The sequence below is a fragment of the Pogona vitticeps genome, chromosome 1 (genome assembly GCF_051106095.1).
Source record: "Pogona vitticeps strain Pit_001003342236 chromosome 1, PviZW2.1, whole genome shotgun sequence".
NCBI lineage: Eukaryota > Metazoa > Chordata > Lepidosauria > Squamata > Agamidae > Pogona > Pogona vitticeps.
In genome coordinates this window covers 49,903,822-49,929,112 of record NC_135783.1, presented here as the reverse complement: position 1 = coordinate 49,929,112, position 25,291 = coordinate 49,903,822, and the positions used below count along the sequence as shown (strand labels likewise).

General features: G+C 41.1%; 1 long non-coding RNA gene across 1 annotated transcript; it reads left to right on the top strand.

The window, feature by feature from the left end:
* The first annotated feature begins 43 nt into the window (after nt 1-43).
* On the top strand, nt 44-25,291 carry LOC144585857 (uncharacterized). Its single transcript, XR_013540446.1, has 2 exons — nt 44-3,422; nt 24,186-25,291. It is a non-coding gene; the product is annotated as an uncharacterized LOC144585857 (long non-coding RNA).

Sequence of the window (25,291 nt, the reverse complement as noted above, 5' to 3'; positions counted from 1 at the left end):
CTGGGAGACTGAAGGATGCCCTGCTGTTTTTGTTTGATTTGTTTGTTTTTGGTATTTTGCTATTTCAGATGTCATATCTTTGCCCATTTATTGTTTTCCAAAGAGGTTGCCCTGTCTGGCCTATGTAAAATCTTCCCCCATCTCCCACATGTGTATATAAACATCTACCTATCAGGACTTTTGAATACTGCAAGAAGATCCTGTGATTTGGGGAAAGGGTAGCCAGTTGCCAGTATGAAGAGTCACATCCTATCTTTAAATGTACTGATCAAGTGGAGAAAGTATCAGTGTTTGCGTCTTCTGCCTATTTCTTGCTGGTCTTTTTACCTCTCACCTAGCATGCCAGAGTTTCACATATGATAGGAGATGTGTGTGTGGGCAGAAACCAGGGAAGGAATGAGCTGAAAAATCCAGTGCAGCTGTTCCTTCTATGTCAACCATCGCTTTAAAGCTACAGCATGAACCTCCTGAAAGCAACGTGGCAACATTGCTCAGGAAGCAACACAATAACCAGAAGTGGCTGTTCCGTTAGAGCAAATGGAGTTGTGTCAGCACTCAAGCTCATGCTATGCCCAGCAGAGACAGAGGACCAGGGTCCTCCCTGTAGAGCCAAGCTGAGTTCTTAGCCTCATCACAATCTGTGTGAGTTGAGGGATTATGGAGTGGGGAAATGAAGCAGCAGTAGGTAGCATCAGATGGCCATCCGTAGCTTGTTCACCATCTCTGGCTCCTGTACTTCTGTTTCACCAGCTTTAGTCGGCATCGGCCACCATTGTCACCAAGCATATCTGCTTTTGTAGGAGACTTATTTTAGCATTCCATGTAATCTGAAAAGAAAGAAGGTTACACCAAAGCACTCTGCTAGCGACAAGAGATGAATGACAGCAGGGCTGTAACTAGGGCAGGGGTTTTGCCCATGGCACCAAAATTTAGAGTACCAAAACCTAGATGTTAATCTGCTTCTGCATGCAAGAAGAATAAGCAACAGTATCTCTCACCTTTATTCACCTTCCTTTAAAAATAAAGCATAAATGTTCTGTTCTTTGGGGGAGACACCAATTTCATCTCCTCCTTTTCCTTTTTGTTTTTTTTTATTTTGTTTTGTTTTGTTTTTGATGGCAGCTTATACAGGGCAGAGTGGCTGAGAGATGGTGGTGCTTGCCCTAATGGCTGTTTATAGCACTGGATGGCAGTGTTAACCTGAGTGTTTTGGCAGAGGACCATTCAGTTTGTTCCACCTGGCTTTTCTCACTTTATTGCTTTTGCCTATAAGATGTATATTGTAGCATTTCCTACTTCCTGTGGGTCTAGCTTCTTATTGATAGACTCAATAATTTTATCTGCTATGATACAAGAAATGTCACAAGGGAGAGAATAAAATAACGCTTGCAGTCAATCTGTGTGCCAGTCCCAGCATTTGGCAGCTGTTTCCCTAATGTGAGAAAAGTTGAATGGACGTTGAAGTTTATGCTTTCATTTCCCCCTGAAGGCATACAGGTAGCCAGCTAAGCATAATAAACAACTCTGTTCATACAAGAAGACATGACATCTGCTCTCCATGCACTGAAGGAATCCAGAAGAGGGAAAAAAAATAGCTTCAAAACACAGTTGCAAGACTGTTAGCAAAAGCAAACAAACAAATCCGTACCAGACGTTGATAAGGCTTTCAGAAATTAGATGTTTTATTTATTTAAACCCATCATTCAGACAAATGGTTTCCACAATTACTTCTTGTTGTGCTATATTAAACTATCTGAATTATTTAATTACTGTATTTTCCCATCTATAAGACGCCCCCCCCAATGCTGCCCCATTTTTCTAATCCAAAATTAAGAAAATTTAGCTTTGAGTGTTCAGCCTCTGGGCTCAGAAAGCTCAGACAGTAGGAGTCCCTGCTGAGCACTGCGTACAGGCTCCACCTCCAACGAGGTGTGCTCCAATTGGTTTGGACAACATCAGCTGACATCAGTTACTTAAGGCTCATAATTTGAGGAAGCCTGTTTGCAGAGGCAAGGTATGTGCTGTTTTGTTCTTTCCTCAGCTTATTTCCATGTATAAGATGACCCTCAATTTTTAGTCTAAAGATTTTAGACAAAAGTATCATCTTATACATGGAAGACCCCACATACCAACCAGAATTCCACTAATTGTCTTAAGCAAGCTTCCAAATCTGAGTTCCTCTATATATTAGAATAGCTCTATGGGGAGGGGTTATAACATAGTAGGAGAGTCAAATACACATTGTTGGGTCTCCATAAAATCCCCAACCTGTTTATTTTGCTTGGTTATTTCAAGCCTTCCTTGCTTCACAGAAAACAACATAAATAAGATTTGCAAGTGATCTCCCATTTGGGCACTGACTAGTCCTAAAGTTTCATGGGCTCAGCAAGGTTGTTCCATCAGATCTTTTGCCTGTTTCCCAGTTTAAGTCACATGACTTTCTTCATAAATTGGCATAGGTGAATAACTTGGGCGAGTCCTGGCTCATTTTCTGTCCTGAGACCCTCTGGTGTCTCAGATCGCAGTGTGTTGACAGCTGGAATCATTGGTCTGTGTTGCAAGTAGAGTACCTTGTACTACAGACCAATGATCTTCCTAAATGTTAACTTGGCAGGGTAACAATTATTGCAGAGTTTTGAATTTCTGTTAAAACTCCTTATGCTACATAGTAGAAGTATAGAAATTCACAAAGGAGAATAGATTCAGATTCCCCAGATAGTCCACCTCTTTCTAATTAACTGGCACTTAAAGGTTTTAATAACTCAACCCAAGCCATTTGTAGAAGAATAAAAATGTTTCATAGAACTGCTGGATAGGTATCTGGTTGCGGTGGCATAGGTTGGAAGTTTGATTCTCCACTGTGCCTCCTAGACAGGGAATGGATTTGATGTTTCATAGGGCCCTTGCCATCTCTGCAGTTCTAAGATTATTAATTACAGTTGTGAACAGATCAACAAAGAGGTTGGGCTCTCTTTGAATTAATAGGAAGGAATGGTTAATTAATGCTGGATAGATTGACAGTCACCCCAGCACAGAAAAGTCTCTCAAACCACAGGCAGCATGTGAGGTTGTAAAAACTCCAACAAGAATGTCTAAGGGAGGCAACCAGGTTTATTAATGTGCAGTTTCGCAGTTAAAGAGAAAGCTTTATCTGCAGGAATGGAGATATTCTCAGCAATGATGATCATGCTTACTTTCTGTCCATCTCACAGCATACAGGTTCTGCTGAAAGCACTCCTCTGTCAGAAAGTGTTCACTGCCTAGAAGGTCAACATTTTCATACCACACAAAGATATACTGTATTCTCTCTGGCACACTCTACTAGACAAGCCGGAATGCAATCTGGAAACATTTACTGGATTTTGAAATGGAAATGCCAGCCACTGTATTTCATTCAATAAGAAAGGCTTTAAACCAAACAGGTTTGTAAAACGTGCTTGTCATACTGTACATGGAAATAAATTAAAATCCTTCCAGTAATGTGGATTGAAGTCAGTATTCTGGTGGGGCACAGAAGGGAGAATGTCTTTTATCTGGTGTGGGTTTGAATTCTCCATTCTGAACTTCTTAGGTTTTACCGAAATGTCATTAGCTGGGGTAAAGTGCAAAGCTTTAAAAAGTTGTGCTTTGTTACAACTTCTGAAGTCCTATTGGCCATACTGCTATGGGGATTCTGGGATATGTAGTCCAAAAATGCACAGTTTCTATGTTCTGGAGTGCAATGCAGATGCAGCAAAACAGTGAGGGGGCTTGTGACATTTTAAAGAGAATGGTCAGGTTCATTGGAGAAAATCATGTTCCTTAGAATAGTAAATCACACTAGAGTAGGCTCAATGCATCAATGGGGATTTGACGAGTCTGCTTTTCCATCAGTCACATTAATCCAGATGTGCCTACTTTACCTGCAATTTATTATGCTAAAGTTAATCATCCTTAGAGCAGGCCTATTTGAATCAATGGAACTTATAGAGAAGTTGACTTACTAAATCCCTGTTGATTCAGTGGGCTTACTCTAGCATGATTTAAGGAGCTAAGCAACAGGACTTTGGCCATTATGGCCTAACTATTAGGGTATCCTTCATCACATGCACTTCCACCTTGCACATCGGTCAGTCTACAAACTGAAGTCAAAATGTATTCATAATTGAGATTCATTTGCTTGTTTTTATAACATTGATTGAAATGCAAGTGTCCTCCAATTACGCATACAATTCACAGTGGCATATTCTAGAATGTGAGATAGAAAAATTGCGCCAAAGTTTAAGCCAGAAGACTTAGGACTTAGATCTAAGCATATCAGTCCTGACTCATTTTATGAAAGTTTCCCGCCCATCTTGTTCACATTTTCAAGTGTTATTTTTGTATAGTTCTTTAGAATGTACAAAACTTTAAACTGTAGTAACTATATCTGCAGTTCCATGATGATGATGATTTCCTTCTTGTTTTAATCAGTTAAAGTAATACGTAGCACTGGAGAGGTTGTTTGCATGTCTGCATTCAATCAGCCTGCCCTTCCACGTGTGTATGTTTGTGTGTGAGTTTTCTGTGCCATTAAGTTGGAATAGACTTATAGCAACCTTAATAGTGTTTTCAAGGTGATATATCTAAAGAGTGGTTTTACCAGTGCTACTCCCCATGAGTTTCCATGACCAAGTGGGGATTTGAAGCCTGTTCTCCAGAGTCCTAGTCTGTTACTCTAGCCACAATGGATTCATTGGGAATCCATGAATATGTTTAGATTCTCTAAAAGAGGATATACTAGTTCTGCTCAGAGATTTTTGTGTGTGTGCAAAATGCGGAAAACACAAAGGAAAATGTGCTTGATGTCTTAGTCTCATACTTGAGGTGAAATCACCCAGAGGCAAATTTTGCATGTATCTACATACAATCTAACATGGGCTGGATTATGGAGAAAGCCAGAGAGTTCCAGAAAAATATCTACTTCTGCTTCATTGACTACACAAAAGCGTTTGACTGTGTGGACCACAACAAACTATGGGAAGTTCTTAAAGTAATGGGAGTGCCTGACCACCTTATCTGTCTCCTGAGAAACCTATATGTGGGACAGGAAGCAACAGTTAGAACTGGATATTGAACAACTGATTGGTTCAAAATTGGGAAAAGAGTATGACCAGGCTGTATATTGTCCCCCAGCTTATTTAACTTATCCGAGGGACATGGTGGCACTGTGGGCTAAACCGCAGAAGCCTGTGCTGCAGGGTCAGAAGACCAAGCAGTTGTAAGATCGAATCCACGCGACGGAGTGAGCGCCCATCGCTTGTCCCAGCTCCCGCCAACCTAGCGGTTCAAAAGCATGCAAATGCAAGTAGATTAATAGGGACCACCTCGGTGGGAAGGTAACAGCGTTCCATGTCTAAGTCGCACTGGCCATGTGACCATGGAAGATTGTCTTCGGACAAAACGCTGGCTCTGTGGCTTGGAAACGGGGATGAGCACTGCCCCCTAGAGTCGAACACGACTGGACAAAAATTGTCAAGGGGAACCTTTACCTTTATTTAACTTATATGCAGAATATATCATGCGAAAGGCAGGACTGGATGAATCCCAAGCCGGAATTAAGATTGCCAGAAGAAATATCAACAACCTTAGATACACAGATGATACTACTCTGATGGCAGAAAGTGAGGGGGAATTAAAGAACCTTGTAATGAGGGTGAAAGAGGAGAGCACAAAAATATTGTGAAGCTCAACATAAAAAAAAACAAAGATCATGGCCACAGGTCCCATCACCTCCTGGCAAATAGAAGGGGAAGATATGGAGGCAGTGATAGATTTTACTTTCTTGGGCTCCATGATCACCACAGATGGTGACGGCAACCACAAAATTAAAAGACGCCTGCTTCTTGGGAGGAAAGCGATGACAAACCTAGACAGCATCTTAAAAAGCAGAGACATCACCTTGTCGACAAAAGTCAGCATAGTCAAAGCTATGGTTTTTCCTGTAGTGATGTATGGAAGCGAGAGCTGGACCACAAAGGAGGGTGACTGCCAAAGAATTGATGCTTTTGAATTGTGGTGCTGGAGGCGACTCTTGAGAGTCCCCTGGACTGCAAAGAGAACAAACCTATCTATTCTGAAGGAAATCAATCCTGAGTGCTCACTGGAAGGACAGATCCTGAAGCTGAGGTTCCAGTACTTTGGCCATCTCATGAGAAGAGAAAACTCCCTGGAAAAGACGCTGATGTTAGGAAAGTGTGAAGGCAGGAGGAGAAGGGGATGACAGAGAATGAGATGGTTGGACAGTGTCACTGAAGCGACCAACATGAATTTGGTCCAACTCCAGGAGGCAGTGGAAGACAGGAGGGCCTGGTGTGCTCTGGTCCATGGTTTCACGAAGAGTTGGACACGACTTAACAACTAAACAACAACAACACATACAATCTAAAGACATGCAATATTTCTTCATATCCCACTCAGATCATTGTCCACTATGATGCATCATTTTCAATGATGTAGAAAGCACTTTTCTTTCATAGACCTCAGTGATAAAGTTAGCCATTTGCATTGGACTTCATTTCTCTATACACTTGGGTCAAGGGATAAGACCCACTGACCCAACTCTGATTAAAGATGGCTGGGCTTGGACTCCATATATCTTAAGTGGGATGGACTTGGATTTTTTCCTTTTTAATTCAGTTTACTTTTTTCCCGTGAAATATACTATAACATTCCTATTCCTCAAGTATTTTTAGCACATGTTTTAAATGAATTTACAAATTCAGTCTTGCATATGCAAGGACCAAAAAGCTGTATCCAGCAATGCCAGCATTCACTTGTTATTGGATAGCATTTTTATTTCTTCAGTTTCTACTCTTCCATTACAATTTACATTTTCATCATGGAGAAATAGCTCTGAGAACTTGTGGCTGACAGGATGGAGCCAGGAAATCAGGCTTCCAGGCTTTTGAAGTCTGTTGGATTAGAAGAATATCTTCTCCATTTGCTTCTTGATGGCCCTGATGAAATAAAGCTTTCAAAGGCTAAAATATATTCCCAGTTTATTGAACTCCTAAAATGGATTCCATGTTTACCTCAGGCTTTCTTTTACAGTTTGCTGTCAGACCCCAAAAATATGTCTGAAATGTAGAAACTGATAGTAGATTTAACTTTTCTCATTCCAGACTGAATTGGATCTTGCAAACAGCACTTTGAAAGCACTGAGTGCTCATAAAAGACTGAAATGTGTTAGAAATCCCATGTTTTTTCAGGAAATACATGGCATACTTACCTTTAACATTGCCCATGCTGAGCAATCTGAGCAGACTGCCATGGGAAAAAAGCAAATTGCATGATAGGGATCATTAGGAAAGGAATAAAAAATGAAACTGCTGGTACAGTAATGCCTTTCAACTTAAGTATGGGAAACCACATTGGAAATACTTTGTACAGTTCTGCACGCCACATTTCAGAAAGGATATAGTCAAATTGGAGCAGCTGTAGAGAAGGGCAACCAAAATGTTTAAAGGGCTACATTGACTCCCCTCATGAGAGAAAAGTTATGGTTCGGAGGCTGTTTTAAATTTGAAAACAAGATAGGTAAGAAATGAGAGAGGTGTATAACAATATCCATAGTGTGAAGGACTTAGCTAAGAATCAATAAGCATCCAATTAATCTGAATGGTTGGACATTCAGGACAGATGAAAGCAGGTATTTGTTCACACACAGTGTAGCTGAACTGTGGAATTCACTGCCGCAAGGTGTGCGATGGCTACCAACCTGGATGGCTTTGAAAAGATGAGTATCTGGTGAGGTTGTTATGGTTACTCTCTGGGACTGTGCCTTGGGAAATAAAGGTTCTAGTCCACACAGAGCCATACAAGTCATTGGGTAAAGCTGGGCCAGTTGCTTTCAGTCAGCCTGACGTACTTCACATACCGGTAGCTGCTGTTGTGAAGAAAAAGTGAAGATGTAAGCCATGCTCTGAGCTAACTAGAGTAAAAGTAGTTTATAAATAATAAAATGAAACACAGTTGGAGCTTCAATGAAACCTTTACGCGATCACTTAAAAGGGACAAATAAAATGAGCTTTTATATTCTCCAGAAATTTCTGTCAGGTAAAGTCCCTTTGAGTCCCTTTATTGAAAGAAAGGTGGCCTATAAATAAGACAAATAAGAAAATGACAAATAAATAAAACTTAATGAAGTCTTAAAACTTAAAAAGACAATTATAGCCAAATTGGCTGTTGGTGGAGCAAGAGCAGCTTTTCACCTGCATGGAATGAGAGACCGCAAAATGATAGCGTTGTTACCTCTGCCTCATATGGAATCTAAATTCCATTTTGCTTTCTTTGACAGTCTGGCTTCATAAGCCATTAACAGCATATATGGCCCAATTTTCAAATAATTTGCCTTCTTAAAGTTTGTTACCATCCTTTCCTAGCAAGGAGTTCTGTAGAACTCAAAAGCTTGATTCACTCAGATCTGCTGGGAAGGCCTCCTCTGTGCCTCACCATTGAGAAGAGTTGTTACATGGGGACACGTGAGGGAAAGGCTTTTTCTGCTATAGGTACCTACGTGTGGAATGCCCTCCTTCAGGAGGCTTGACTGGTGCCAATATTTGCACCATTTCAGCACCAGGTTAAGACATACTTATTTATAACAGTCTTTGGAGGTTGAGGATTATGGACTGTGCAATGTTTTTTAAGGTATGGATTTTTTTAATTTTGTGTTGTTTGATTTTAAATTTATTAAAATATGTTATGTTCTCAAATAGTTTTATACAGTTTTGTAACTCACCCTGAGATCCTATCATATAAGGTGGGCTATAAATGGTTAACGCGGGTAGGTGGGGCTTGCTAGCCTTGGAAGGCAGCCCATCTAGGAGAAGTAAAACTCCGATTTCAAACCTCCACTGCCTTGTGGCTATATCCACCGATGGAAGAGGCTCCAGGAGTTAACCTTGAGGCAAAATCCAGAGCCGGAGTCCCGGAGGCTGTTCGTGATGTTCTGCAATGTCGCTGAAACCAGTTGTATTGGCTCTTGCCTTTCCATTGGACTATTTCAGCGACGTGGAGAGGGGGGATTTTCTGCTTGGGTAACAGCCTGCCCTCCATATTATTTTACCCAGGCTTCGTGCTCTGGAGAGGACACTCCAGCTTTGCATAAAGCTCAGTGAGCTGGACAGGGGACAGATTGTATTTGTCTTCAGTGTGAAAGGTATTGTCACTCTCGAATTGGCCTTCTCAGCCACACTAGATGCTGTTCCAAGACCTCTATTCAGAGCACATTACCATAGTCTCTCGAGACTGAAGGGTGCCTACAGATAAATGGTTAAATAAATAAAATAAATTTGTAAGTTTTGAATGGTCTAATAAAGGTATTGCTTTGCCTCAAAAAGTATTTGAAGGAATGGATTGTAGGGCCATTTTTCATATTTAATAAAAGTGGATTATAAAAATCCATGGAGGATAGGCTACCAGTAGCTTTCAGTCATGATGCTTGTATTGTCTGCAGTATCACAGGTGGAAGGATCTCAATCCCAGTATCGCAGGAATGAGAGCCAGATGGTGATATTGCATTCATGTCCCTCATTTTGCATCCCCCCCCACAATGCCTTCTACTTGGTAGCCTTGTAAAACATTGTTCAAGAAAATTGGATTTTAAATGAACAAAAATGGGTGGGGAGGGACTCTGCCAAATATGTTTTCTGTTCCTAGAGGAGTAAGAAAAAGGAAATATCAATTCAGAACAAGTCTCAGGGGGAAAGAAAATGACTTCTGGAGAAAAATAGGCTCAGCTCTTGTTTTCATTCTTTACAGAGATAAGCACCAATTAGTCATACGCAGCCTGAAGTTCTAGTTTTAGATCAGCCGTGATTTTCTGCAGATGCAGAGAAATGTCACTCTGTCATCTGGCACATACATACCATTCAGCTGGAAGGCCTGTGTGCATACCCCTGGATATTATCATGACATGGCAATAGGTTCCATTTAATATCAGAAATGCCAGTAAGGATTGCTTGGAGACTGAACATTGCTGCCTGACGAATTGCCCCTCCGTCTGCAATACTGTGCCCGTCCCCTCCTCCTTCCTTCCAATTCCCATGCCAAGAAACAAAACAAAACCACATTCTTTGAAATCTGACAGATTGCATAAAACATTATAAGCCTGAGCACAGAGTTGAGTTTCTTTAAGGGTTTGTTGTTGTTGTTGTTGCTTCTTGTTAAATTAAAAAAGCACTGAATTTCAGGCAGGCATCTTGAGGTATGAGAAAAGCACTTGTTTGACTGTCAGAGTTGGGCAGAGAGAGTTGCATTCGCTTTCTGTTTGAGCAGAGCAATCCTACCTATATGCCCATTATGCAGAGATGGAGATACACCAATGACATTAAAACGGCAGACGAGCCTCTGGTGTTCCAGGAAGCTCTGCCAGTGCTCAATGATCATAGACTCTGCTGCTACCCGTGGCCATGTGCAGTCCCATGAGTGGAAGAAGACAAAGAATTCATGATGGTACAGACACACAGCACTTATTCTTACACTGAAACATGCACTGTAGTGTCACAGTGCCCCATTCATTCAGGCCCCCATAGGCGGTTGGGTGCCAGTGTCCTCCCTACAACCATAAACTTGGAACACAACTCACAAAAGGGACAAAAAAGAATGCCTATACCATAGCAGTGCAATGGTACAGCTTCCTGAGGAAGGATCCTGCACAGAACACACCCAGTCCCTCTGGAGCAAAGATTCAACACTCGTCCTGTAGGGGAAAGTCCATTTTGCAAAGCAACCAAGGCAGGGTGACTGTTCTTCTTGTGGCACATTGTGGCCTTTGTTGAAAAGTAGAATTCCTCAAATGTTTTCAGCCCCAGGCTTAATCTATCACCCCACAGCTGAGAGAAGCACATATCTCAGAGACTAACATGAATTCTCAGTAAGCAAATCCAGCCCTCTGAAAACAGCTGGATAAACACATTATAAATGAATAATCAATCCTGCCTCAGAATTCTCTTGTATTAATGAAAACATCTGTGTCTTTCTAAATCTACCACTTAACAGGGCTTTAATCCAGGCTCATGTGATGGCTACCATGAAACAAAAACCACTTCTGTGACCTAATGACAATATTTTAAACTATTGATGGTACAATACTGTTGACAGATGGAGAGAGAGAGAGAGAGAGAGAGAGAGAGAGACAGAGCTAGTTGAGGTCATTTGCCATTCCAAGTCCTGAAGCTCTTGTGATGGTCAAAATTTCTATAACTGGATGGAAGAGGAGATTCGTTAGTTATCATATTTGCAAAAGATACAAAACTAGAAGCAAGTTTTGTAGGGAAGAAAGAGAGATGCAAGATTTTAAAGGTTAATGACAGGCTGGAACACAGCTGAGGGAAGATGAAATTCAAGTAATATAGATGTGAAGACTTATACGGAAACTCAATTAAAACATCATCCTCTCCCTGTGAAACATCCACCTTGTAGAGTATAAGATAATCAAATGAGATTGTTATAGGAATCTTATCATCCTGCTATTATGTGTCCCATTTTCCTCCTCCATGCTGGCTGGGGAAGATAGTTTTAGTCCAGTAGAACTTGAGAGCACCAAATTGGGAAAGGCTGCTGTAAGCGATCATAGCATCCTGAGGCATTCTGAACTGTCTGCTCTACTGGAGTCTTCAGCCCATCCCTGTCAGGGAAATTTATTGGAAACCCCACCATCAGGAACTTGTGGAATTTCCTGTCACTTTTATGAGTTTTTCTCTCCTCCTGGATATGAAAATATTGTACTTTCAGGTAAAATTGCTTTGGCACATCTAAGTGCTGCAGGTAAATAATTTACCTCGAAAAGAAAAATAGAGCCTTTTCCAACAATGTAAAAAAGTATATTTACTTATGAGGCAGCCATGTGAGGCAGCAAATCTTGGATGATGTACAAGGGACAGGGTACCAGGCCATTCTCCTCTGCTGGAGGATTGAATTGTTATATTCCAAACAGTCTGCCCTTAGGCAAATCTACTCCTCTCAGGTGCAGTGGAAGGTGTCTTGTACCACAACTGTTGAAAAGCCAACTAGGCATTTAGGCAAATTCCTATTCTTTGCAATTGGCAGTATTTGCCATCCAGTAATGTGATTTTCTCAGAGATCCAGTTGCTTAGCAGTCAGACTTGCAAATTAAGCTGATGTTCACCTTCCAGTGACCAAACAGAAAACAAACATGCTGGACTCTGGCTGTGGAGCCAGACGTTGGGAGTTCGATTCTCGGCTATGCCTTCTTGACAGGGCCTGGAGTCAATGATTCATAGGATCCCTTCCAACTCGGCATTTTTAAGATTGTGATCATTATGATGATGAATGTAAGATGTAGGAATCAGGAAAAGCACATACATGCTAAGTAATTTGAGATTCAGTTGCTATTCTGATTTGGAACAGGAAGACAAGGGTGTCATCTTGTTCTCCACTTAAGGCAAAAAAAAAAAAATACATTGGGTCATTTCTGCTACCTAGGGAAATTTGTGACAGTGCAATTGTTGAGAGCTCATGGTTGTATGAGAAATCCAGATTCTACATGTGTGTTCTACTTCTGTTCCTCTGTAGAACTAGGCAAAACCAAGTCTCAAACTAATTTAGAAGGAAAAGAAGCCAGATGAAAACCTCTTTCAACCAAATCTGGATCTGGTTAATGAACCAGGTTTACTAGCTATTGGGGCCAAGGCTTTACATTGCTTAGGGCCTGGCACATTGTTGTTTCATCGTTTAGTTGTGTCTGACTCTTCGTGACCCCATGGACCAGAGCACGCCACATAAGCATATGTGGCGTGCACACATAAGCACATGCCTGGCACATAATAACACAGATCTCCTCTCCGAGACACACACTATCAATTCCACAAATTCTTCATCCAATACATATTATCATGGACAACCTACAGTTTATCTTCATTCCCCCAGCCCCACCCCTAGTAATTTACTATTTATTTATTAAGTTTATACAGTATCCCGTCCATCTAGACAGCGCCTACTCTGAGCAGCTTACAACAAGTAGCATAAAAACAATTCACACACACTTTACACCACAATTTAAACATAATAATAATGTAGTTCAAGATGGAAAAACAGTCAAAATGGAAAAAGAAAAAAATAGAACATTAAAATAGAAAAAGTAAAGCTCAGGTAGTGATGGGGGGGGGGAAGGCCTGCCTAAAGAGCCAGGTCTTAAGTTGGCTCTTGAAAACACCCAGCGAGGGAGCCAGGCAAATCACAGACAGAAGACTATTCCATAGTCGAGGGGCCACTGCCGAGAAGGCCCAGTTTCTCGTTCTTTCCTTCCAGGCCTCCCTCTGTGTAAGGCCCCTCAACCATCTTTCCTGGCTATGACAAGTGATACGAGTAGATCTAGGTGGGAGAAGGCATTCCACCAAATATCGAGGTCCTAAACTGTTTAAGGCTTTATATGTCATCATTAAGACTTTGAAATCAATGCAGAAACGAACGGGCAGCCAATGCAAAGCAGCCAGTGTGGGAGAGATATGCTAATGTCTTCTCATTCCACTAAGAAGTCTGGCTGCCACATTCTGCACCATTTGAAGCTTCCACATCAGTCTCAAAGGTAGTAATGTTGATTACATTGTGAGTCAGGCTCCTGTCAGTAATATTGCTTGTCAGTAATACTGAATGGAAGCCAGGGGGCACTATGAGGAATGCTGCTGCTTCTCCCTCCTAGGTCAATGGTTTCCTGGTTGTATTATTCCTTGGAAGCTTATCAGTCATAGTGGACAATTTTCTCTGAAACTGGGGAAGCAGGATAGTTAGAAGTATTTATTTTCAAGAGTTCATGCCCATTTTCTGTAAAACTATAGCTCCAGTTATTATAGCAGGCTGTAACACAACCTAGGATATTCAACTGGCCAACAAAATACAGGCGTTCTGTGACAGATAGGACACAGTTCCTTGGCATATAACTCTAGATGCAAAGGTTTTCCCCGAAAGCAACATGTTCAAGGGAGACCCAAAGCTTTACCCCCCCAGTGCAGACTGGAAGTAATGCCATAGAAAAATTGGTCCACTCACTCTCCTGTTTACTGAATTTTATTGGGAAATGAGGAATACCTGTAGTTCAGGTTATTATAGTTTCTATAATGCAAGGGCAAACAGCACATAGTGTTAACATGTCCATGAAGGATCTCAAAGGTTCAAGGCAAAGAGTGCATCTTGTGGTCATTCTCACAACTCTCTCTCTGCAACTGCAATTCTGGATATAACAACACTCTTCACTTCATTTAATTGTTTTGTTTTTAAGGGAGAGCTGCAGAACTATACTTACCTCAGGGCATAGTCTGAAGGCCACTGATGTAGCAACTTGACTGATGTTATACAAGTCTGGGCCTGGTTACGGCCAGTATGTAGAAGCTGGCCTGGGAAGGCCCATGTCTCCTGCTTTGATTGTATCCTCCTTTTCTTGATGGAACTCAAGGCAGCAGATGTGGAGTTTCTGGGTGTTCTTTCACCAACAAGCTCTTCCACATATACAGCAGGTAGCTCCACATATAGGTCCTTGAAGATACAGACCAAGTGGTGTTCCTCATACAGGGCCTAACCAGGTTAAATTATAATGAATGAATGCATTGTAGGGGGTCCTAGATTTCAGAATATTGCCTCTTTAAGATACCTTATTAACTACAAGTAACATTTACAAAATATTGTCCCTTCAGCAATACATATTTGCATCCATTATGAACAATGACAACACTGCCCTCTTACACTGTTTGGAAGACATGGATTAATGCGAAACTTACAATAATTAAATCCATTTAAACGTTGACTTCATTATTTTTTAATTTTTTAATTCATTATTACATTTATACTCCTGTCTTTCCACTAAAAAGTAGCACTCTAGGCAGCTTACAAACTTCTTAAAAGCATAAAATCAGAAAGTGTCATACACACAGAAGAATAGCACCAGTATTTTCTGAAATCTAATCTGTAAAGGATAATATATATATAGGAATCCCAGAAATTTTGCTAAACAAACAAACAAATCCATCCATCCATCCATCCATCTCAGTGGTGATACTTCACAACTAAGCAAACCAAATTAATTTTTACAAATTACCTAGATGTTCCTGACCGATCCAGATCTATTTACAAATTAACTAGATGTTCCTGACCAATCCAGATCATGAACCACTGTGTCCAGAATACCCTCATGCAAACAGATGCACTTCCAACTCATTTTTATTCATTTTCCAGAGCAATTTTTATTCATTCATTCATTCATTCATTCATTCATTCATTCATTTGATTTGATTTGTATCCTGCCCATCTGCATTTGCAATAAAATCATAGCAAACTATAGTCTTTCAACCACACATGGGCAATACAGCTGGGTTGGATTTCTTGGACCTCTCGGTGCCAGCAACCATGATATTCTTCTACATGTGTTTTGGAGGTGTAATATCATAGTGACTGTGATCATTTCTAAAAGGCTGAATCTAGACGTTGGTTCCAGTAAAGTGCCTCTTGATCACTGGCACTTGAGGTATTGCAAAGCATCAAATTGGCACCAATCCCCTTTAAATTTTATGTGAAACCATCATGAGTAGCACTCTTGGGGCTTGAACTCTTATAGAACTGGACCAAGTACCAAGGTGATATGTTAGAAACACTGGGAAGCCAAAAGATGAGTGAAAGAGCTAGAGACATAATGGCCCACTTTTAAATACATCTATAGGCTGACTCTGGGAAAGTTCTGTTTCCATGTGGATTTAGCTAGAGACCCTTAAATTAATCCACAGGGCCGTTGACCTTGGCCTTGAGGAGCTTAGACGCTCCCTGTGGCTCCTTGTGGTAACACAGGGAGCTCAAATAAAGATGCAAGGGCAGCTCATGCCTCTAAAGAATGGCTGCTTCTTCACAGAACTTTTTGGGAATACAAATTCATGAGAAGCCAGGATCTCTTTATACTATTTTAGTTTGGTACATTCTCATGAGATTTAATTCACTCATCTTCAAAAATGGTTCTTTCGGTGTTCCATTCAATTTATTGAATACATAAAGCAGGAACACAACTCGTTTGTTTACCTGAATGCTACACATTTGATACTGGTTTGTATAGACTTTTCCCCCACCCTTTAGATCTGCATTGAATTTGGGGAGGTCAAGAGGTGTGGAGCTGGAGGGAACAAAGGTGGTGGAGATGAGACTGCCAGTGGACATGCTATGATTTCTTACTCCATATGTTCACAGGAAGAAGAATTTCTGAAGCAGCTTTTTGATCTCTTACTTTTGTTTTGCTTTGCTTTTAATGGTATAACCCAGTGGTCCCCAACCTTGGGCCTCCAGATGTTCTTGGACTTCAACTCCCAGAAATCCTGGGCAGCAGAGGTGGTGGTGAAGGCTTATGGGAGTTGTAGTCCAAGAACATCTGAAGGCCCAAGGTTGGGGACCATTGGTATTACCCAATATAGGATATAGAGCCTGGGCAATTACTTTTTGGTCTATACAGGAACTTCCAGAATCCTCTAGCCAGCATTTCCATTGGCTTTGGCTATGCTGGTTGGGAGATCTGGGATTTGTAATCCAAAATAGTAACTTTCCCAAACTCTGATTATAATATTGTTATGCTCCCCAAGTGTTCCAAGTTATTTTAGAAGGGAGGAATCATTGGAGACATGCTGGTTATTTGTAATATTTGTATTTGTTTAGAAATATACAGGTTGAGCATAGGTGAAAGTAGACAGCTGAAATAAATTCAACTGAGTTCCACACTGGATCACTATGGACATATCCCCACCACCCACCACCCCGATCCTTTGTGTTTGCTTGTAGTGATAGTCTACACTTAGATATAGTCACTTGTTGACTGTGCATTTGAGACCATCAGTTATGTTTTTAGTTTTGGAATAGGGTTAAATTTGGTTACACCTACTGGCCAGGACTGGCCAGACACATCCTTTGGCAATGTTTCCACGGCCACTAAAAGTTACATAATTGCTTCTTGGTCATTTAGGGGAAATTTTGATTAGGAAAGCTGGATCAAAGGAGGGAGCAGACCTTCCTTGCACCTGGTTAAGGATGAGGTCATCCAGGTGTCTTTTGAAGGGGCTTTCCAGAGGAGGTTTATGATCACATCAGAGAAATCTGCTATCCAGAAGGGGAGGAAAAAGTCAAACAATTGACTGGACTTTGAATCACAGACCTTGTTGATCTGTCTGCCATGAATTCCTTGCTGTGACAAATTTGTCAGGCACTTTGATGATAAAGTTTCTTGCCTATATGATGTTACACGTTGTGCTCAAAGAGACTGAAAGTGCTTAGTCAGATGCCAGCTTAGCCAAGCACTGGCTCAGTAGCTTTAGGAAAATCAGCTGACCTTCTTCCTTCCTTCTGGTGTCACTTGGCAGCAGCCATTCTACCAGGAGTCAATGGAAACAGATATGAGAAAGACAGCTGTTCTGTCACTGCTGAGAGAATTGCCCCATCCATCACTCTTCTTCTTTTCAGGAACTGCTTCCATTCTACCTGGTTGTAACTTCCACGTCATTCACGACTCAACAAAGGAAGGCATGTCCTTTAATTTACAAGACTCAAGTAGGGCTGTTAATGATAGGAGAACCATCAGTCAGGTGACGCTTTTCTTTATTTTCCTTATCTTTTTGGACATCTTCATCTACCAGAGTTTTGCTAAAGCCTGCTGCTACCAGAAGAGTTCTACCACTGGCTGAGATGAATCTTTGTGTCACAAAAACCCAGTAGCATAATATACCAAGGCAGAGCAATAGTGACACCAACCATTCCTTCTAAGGGAAAAACAAATGGAAGGAAATTAGGAGACACTGAAACATCTTTATTGTTGCACATCCTTCAAAGCTGTGACATGGGACATAAGCACATACCCACATCTTCAAAATCAGTAGAAATCATCAGCAGATTAAATTGTAAACTAGACCTCTTTGTCTCTCTCTTGCTCTCCTGCTCCCCTCATAGACATTTCAAATGCTTAAAATATTTAATCTGTCCTATATTTGGAGCAGAGCTTCTATAATGGAAAGATGGGAAATTGCAATTTCTAGATCATATTATTTCATTATACTTAACAAACTGACATACGTTCGGCAGAAATATGGAAGTGAGTCAGTCTTCAAGTATTCAAGCACCTAAGCAAACAGAATTACTCAAGGAAGAAAAATATTCTTTTGTTCCATTCTAAATGACAAGTTTGTGGTGGTTGAACTCTACATCAGAAATGAGAATTCTGAAACGGAAATGAGACTAGAGCTATACTTTTGTGTATGCATCTAACTGGGAAACAGCTGCACTAAACTCGGTAGGACTTATAAATAAACATGCACTGACTTGGACCTCGTGAGATGCAAGCAGGGTAAAAATATGGTGTTGGCTCCAGAAGGAATCATGTTTAGAAGACCTGCTGAAAGCAGGAGGATTTGTATCACAAGTGATTAAAAAGTTCCATTGATTGGAAAAACAATACACTTTTGTATTGGAGAAATTTGGTTAAAAAAAAGAGGGGTATTTTTAATTAGGAATTTGGTTATTCCTTTTAGTTAACATAGTATAAAATAGAAAAAAAAATAACAACACAGAACTGTGGAAAGACCATCCCAGTCTTATCACCCTGTCTGTTTTGTACACAAAACTAGCAGTTTGTATGGTAAAAATCACTCTAGAAGAATTTTATGTAGGAAAAAGGCATATTTACTTGCAGTAACCATCTGCAGTTACAGCCAGAAGGAAAAAGGGAGAAATGGAGTCTCTAGCCTGAAGGAGACCCTGCATGCTTGCTGTTTGGAGGATGGTCAGAGAAAGAAGAAAGAAGTTATCAACAAAGCAATGGAAGCAAAAACAAACAAACAGAAAGAAGGGTTTGCCTTGAATTTCAGAGGTGGGAAAAGAACTTCACCAATCAAGTTAGTAGCAAGGGACAATTAAACCTGTAAAGCTCCCTTCCCAGTGGTACCCAACATTGGTACATGCAAGATCCCATTCCAAGAATGATGAAAGCTAGAGATCTTCCCTATGGATTAGAGCTGAACAATTGTTTGTTTGTTTGTTCAGTCATTTAGTCATGTCCGACTCTTCGTGACCCCATGGACCAGAGCACGCCAGGCCCTCCTATCTTCCACCGCCTCCCAGAGTTGTGTCAAATTCATGTTGGTTGCTTCGATGACACTGTCCAACCATCTCATCCTTGGGCATCCCCTTCTCCTCTTGCCTTCACAGTTTCCCAACATCAAAGTCTTTTCCAAGGAGTCTTCTCTTCTCATGAGATGGCCAAAGTACTGGAGCCTCAGCTTCAGGATCTGTCCTTCCAATGAGCACTCAGGGTTGATTTCCTTTAGAATTGATAGGTTTGTTCTCTTTGCAGTCCAGGGAACTCTCAAGAGTCTCCTCCAGCACCACAATTCAAAGGCATCAATTCTTCGGTGGTGAGCTTTCTTTATGGTCCAGCTCTCACTTCCATACAACACTACAGAAAAAACCATAGCTTTGACTATTCGGACTTTTGTTGGCAAGGTGATGTCTCTGCTTTTTAAGATGCTGTCAAGGTTTGTCATTGCTTTCCTCCCAAGAAGCAGGCATCTTTTAATTTCGGGGCTGCTGTCTCCATCTGCAGTGATCATGGAGCCCAAGAAAGTAAAATCTGTCACTGCCTCCATATCTTCCCCTTCTATTTCCCAGGAGGTGATGCGACCAGTGGCCATGATCTTAGTTTTTTTGATGTTGAGTTTCAGACTGTTTTTTGCACTCTCGTCTTTCACCCTCATTACAAGGTTCTTTAGTTCCTCCTCACTTTCCGCCATCAGAGTGGTATCATCTGCATATCGGAGGTTGTTGATATTTCTTCCTGCAATCTTAATTCCAGCTTGGGATTCCTCCAGTCCAGCCTTCCGCATGATGTATTCTCATATGTTAAATAAGCAGGGTGACAATATACAGCCTTGTCGTACTCCTTTCCCAATTTTGAACCAATCCGTTGTTCCATATACAGTTCTAACTGTTGCTTCCTGTCCCACATATAGGTTTCTCAGGAGATGGATAAGGTGGTCAGGCACGCCCATTTCTTTTAGGACTTGCCATAGTTTGCTGTGGTCCACACAGTCAAAGGCTTTTGCATAGTCAATGAAGCAGAAGTAGATGTTTTTCTGGAACTCTCTGGCTTTCTCCATAATCCAGCGCATGTTGGCAATTTGGTCTCGAGTTCCTCTGCCCCTTCGGAATCCCGCTTGTACTTCTGGGAGTTCTCGGTCCACATACTGCTGAAGCCTACCTTGTATGATTTTGAGCATAACCTTGCTGGCGTGTGAGATGAGTGCAATTGTCCGGTAGTTGGAGCATTCTTTGGCACTGCCCTTCTTTGGTATTGGGATGTAGACTGATCTTTTCCAGTCCTCTGGCCACTGTTGAGTTTTCCAAACTTGTTGGCATATTGAATGTAGCACCTTAACAGCATCATCCTTTAAGATTTTAAATAGTTCAACTGGAATGCCATCACCTCCACTGGCTTTGTTGTTAGCCAGGCTTTCTAAGGCCCACTTGACCTCACTCTCCAGGATGTCTGGCTCTAGGTCAGCAACTATATTGTCTGGGTTGTCTGGGATATCCAAAACTTTTTGATATAATTCCTCTGTGTATTCTTGCCACCTCTTCTTGATGTCTTCTGCTTCTGTGAGGTCCCTTCCATTTTTGTCTTTTATCATGTCCATCTTTGCACAAAATTTTCCTCTAATATCTCCAATTTTCCTGAACTGATCTTTGGTTTTTCCTTTTCTGTTATTTTCCTCTATTTCTTTGCATTGTTCATTTAAGAAGGCCCTCTTGTCTCTCCTTGCTATTCTTTGGAAGTCTGCATTCAATTTTCTGTAACTTTCCCTATCTCCCCTGCATTTTGTTTCCCTTCTCTTTTCTGCTATTTGTAAGGCCTCGTTGGACAGCCACTTTGCTTTCTTGCATTTCCTTTTCTTTGGGATGCTTTTTGTTGCTGCCTCCTGTACAATGTTACGAGCCTCTATCCAAAGTTCTTCAGGCACTCTGTCCACCAAATCTAGTTCCTTAAATCTGTTCTTCACTTCTACTGTGTATTCGTAAGGGATTTGGTTTAGATTATACCTGAGTGGCCCAGTGGTTTTTCCTACTCCCTTCAGTTTAAGCTTGAATTTTGCTATGAGAAGCTGATGATCAGAGCCACAATCAGCTCCAGGTCTTGTTTTTGCTGACTGTATAGAGCTTCTCCATCTTTGGCTGCAGAGAATATAGTCAATCTGAATATAGAGCTGAACAATACTCGGGCTGATAAATATTATTTATTTAACCATAACTATGTTAAACATTTTGCATACATTAATAATATTCATCAGCCTAGTTGTTATTATTTATTTATGCATAAATATTTCTAAATAGATTTCTAAATCATGCTCTCCATCAAGCAATGACATATAATAAAAACATTAAAACATCACAAAAAACAAAGGGCTGCAGGAGAAAATAACAGCCCTGTTATAAAGTTTAGTAGGAACATCAAGGTTTAAAAAAAACAGTGGCAGAATAATAAACAACATGGAGATAGAACAAAACACTCCTTATCTCCCACCAAAAGCAAAATAAGGAAAGTGACAATCCATCCTCCTCATGAGGGAGTTCCATAATCAGGGTGCTGCTCCCACAAAGGCTCCATTGGTATACCTGCATATCACACAACTATGTTCTGGGAAACAACCATAAGCAGCATACCCAGACCAGATCCACAACTGTTAAAAAAAAAAACAATGAAAGAGTATATATCAGCAGATATGCTGGCAAGATGCTGAGTGATGTGATTACTTGTACTGTAGCATAAAATATTCCAAGGTTCATAGAATCATAGAAAAGTGAAATTGGAAGGGGCCTACAGGGCCATCAAGTCCAACCCCTTGCTCAATACTGGAATACAGCCAAAGCATATCTGCCAGGTGATAATCTAAGTTTTTCTCGAATGCCTCCAGTATTGCAGCACTCACCAACTTCCGAGGTAACTGGTTCCACTGCTGTACTGCTCTGACAGTTAGGATTTTTTTCCTGGTATTCAACAGAAATCTGGCTTCCTTTAACTTGAGCCCATTGTTGCATGTCCTGCACTCTGGGATGATCGAGAACAGATCCTTGCCCCTCCTCTGTATGGCAGCCTTTCAAATATTTGAAAAGTGCTATCATATCACCCCTCAGACTTCATTTTTCAAAGCTAAACATGCCCAGTTCTTTCAGCCTTTCCTCATAAGGCTTGGTTTTCAGCCACCACCACCCCCGATCATCCTTGTCACCCTCCTCTGAACTTGTTCCAATTTGTTAGCATCCTTCTTGAAGTGTGTTGTGCAGGACACAATGTTCAAGGTGAGGCCTGACCAGTGCTGGATTAGAGAGGGACTGGCGCTGCAGGCTAAACCGCAAAAGCCTATGCTGCAGGGTCAGAAGACCAGCAGTCGTAAGATCGAATCCACGCGACGGAGTGAGCTCCCGTCGCTTGTCCCAGCTCCCGCCAACCTAGCGGTTCGAAAGCATGCAAATGCAAGTAGATAAATAGGGACCACTTCGGTGGGAAGGTAACAGCGTTCCGTGTCTAAGTCACACTGGCCATGTGACCACGGAAGATTGTCTTCAGACAAACGCTGGCTCTATGGCTTGGAAACGGGGATGAGCACCGCCCCCTAGAGTCGAACTCAACTGGACAAAAATTGTCAAGGGGAACCTTTACCTTTACCTTTTTAGCACCTCACAGGATTTGGAAACTATGTTTCTATTAATGCAGCCTAAAATAGCATTTGCTTTTTTTGCAGCCAAATCACACTATTAGCTAAATAAAGGTTGCAATAAGGGAGAGAGTTACACTGAATTTACTCATCAGTGTTGTAGTTATGGACTATCAAGTCACCTGCAGTCTTTGGCAGCCCTATAAATTAATGACCTCCCAAAGTTCCTATCATTAACAGCCCCGCTCAGTTCTTACAAACTGAAGGCTGTGGCTCCTTTTGCTGGGACAGTCCATTTCAGTGTATTCGCGAAGGCTTTCATGGCTGGGATCTACTGGTTGTGGTGGGTTTTTCGGGCTTGAAAGGTTGGGTCTTTTTCCATTTTCCTTAGCATTTTTGTCTTTTCCAATGAGTCTTGACTTCTCATTACATGTTCAAAGTACAACAGTCTCAGTTTAGTTTGCTCTCCCCTCCCATCTCTAACTGGTACATTTATCTGAATGCAATTACAGTGAATGACACTGTGACTGGGAATGTGAAACCTCAATATACTCAGCGCTGTTGAGTCTAAGTAAATTGTATTAATTAGCATTCTCTTTCTCTTGTCTGGGATCTCCTATTTAGAGACGTCACTGTTAAAACTAATAGCTCAGGAGTAAGCCACATTTAAGAGAATATTTTGCGTTTACAGTTCCAGGGCCCAACCATGAGAGGGTTTGTGGCCAATTAAGAAATGCATATTATATCATTCTGAGGCATGACGAATGTTTGAAGATTAACGTAAATCCCATTCACTCACGCACGTTTTGCTAAAATATGTATTCTATCTTTAGTTCACTACTGAGAAGGATATGATATCTTTTAGTGCAGGCAATTCTGTGAATATTTACTGAGGGTCTCTGTGGTTTATTTCTTATCTTGTGTGCATCTATGTACATATATGCACGTCTCCCTGCAAGTACATAAGCCAAATGCAGGGAATGGCCGGGCCCTGATTCCTTGAGCAAGAGAGGGTGCATGAACTTGGCTGACTTCTAGCAGGTCCCTTGCCCTGGATCCCTTTATATGTGACATTTCTATTCACACTGGATTGTAGTCATGCATAGAGCTGGATGCATGGATATTTCACACTGCACGCGCTTGTCCTATTTTGATGGATACTGTTCAGGTTATTTAGCTTAAAGACTAGCTTCGCTTCCTGAAGATTTGGGGATGTTTAAGTGCCTGCTTAAGCTTTCTCTGCAGGAGTGCAACTAGCAATTTTGAGACATTGGTGTAAATTCCCATCAAGGATGGGAAAAGGAGTTGGTGAATGTGGTGCATCCACCATGAATGAGAACATTTAACTTTTTTAAAAAAGGGAATAAATCAGAGAGATGTTTAAACTTACTAATATATATGGTATGGTAAACAATAGGCAGATAGATCTGATAGCTAAAGCTTGATAAATAAAGAGATATTAAATATACTTTTAATTTGTTTTTGTAGCGCTGACAGTACTGTGGAGGAAGAGGATGGCAAGATGCCAAATGCTGTGATTACTTGTATTATTTTCACATTACGAATTATTAAGTGGATTTGGGAGAGTATTTCGCAGAGCTTGCCCTGGGTGCAAAAATTGTTAGTTATGGCTCTGAGTAACTGCTTGTGGAAAAGTAAAGAGAAGGGGAAATCCTGCTCACCAGATTCTGCCCTTTTGTATAGTCTGAGGGCAACTAGATGGTGAGATACCACAGGATTTGCTCCTGTTATAAAATGAGTGAGTTCAAAGATCCCCCCCCCCCCCGGTCTGCATGATGTACAAGGATGAATTGAATTGGTCCAGTCTTTTTTCTGCCGAACTGGCTTCTTTTCTCTACATATAGAGGGCTGAAACTTTGTCATGCTGGGAGGTTCTGATTGGGCTTCCCCCTGCAGATGGGAGCATATCTGTAGTGCCAGCATTCACCTCTCCCCCCCCCCCAAGCCACTTGGGATCACCAGAGAGGATATTTCACTGAAAGCCAGGGAAGTTTTACCTGGCTTGTCTACAAAACAACACCTCTCTGGGTCCTCCTGGATCCTCCTGAACCAGGGGACATTTGCAACTCTTCTTTGCCACCACTCCTCCAGCCAACACATCCACCAATCTCTCCTGTAGCTCTTTCGTTGCTGCACATGTAAAAATCCTACACCACGTGTGGGATTTCAGGATGGGCTTTATCTTGTTACTTTCCAAGCTATAATCCCTCAGGTAAACTGCTTAATTAATGTTAGATCTTGTGAATCCTTGTATGTTCAGACTATTGTGACTATCTTCACATTAAAATTGTATAGGTATGTTTGACTGAAAGTAGTTTCCTTAGTGGTGGATATTAAGATGGAGGTGTAACAATGAGATCCTGATTTTTTTAAATTTTTATTTTATTGCCTTTGAGTTTAGGGCGGGATCACCTACACATATAATTTTTTTAAAGGCATAGGAAAAAGAAGCAAGCAAGATGAAATGAAAGCGGATACCATGGAATGTGTGTATTTAAAACCAAACTGCTTTACAACTAATCATAAAAGGAAATCCAGAGGTGGGACTAGAAGGAAGAAAGAAAGAAAGAAAG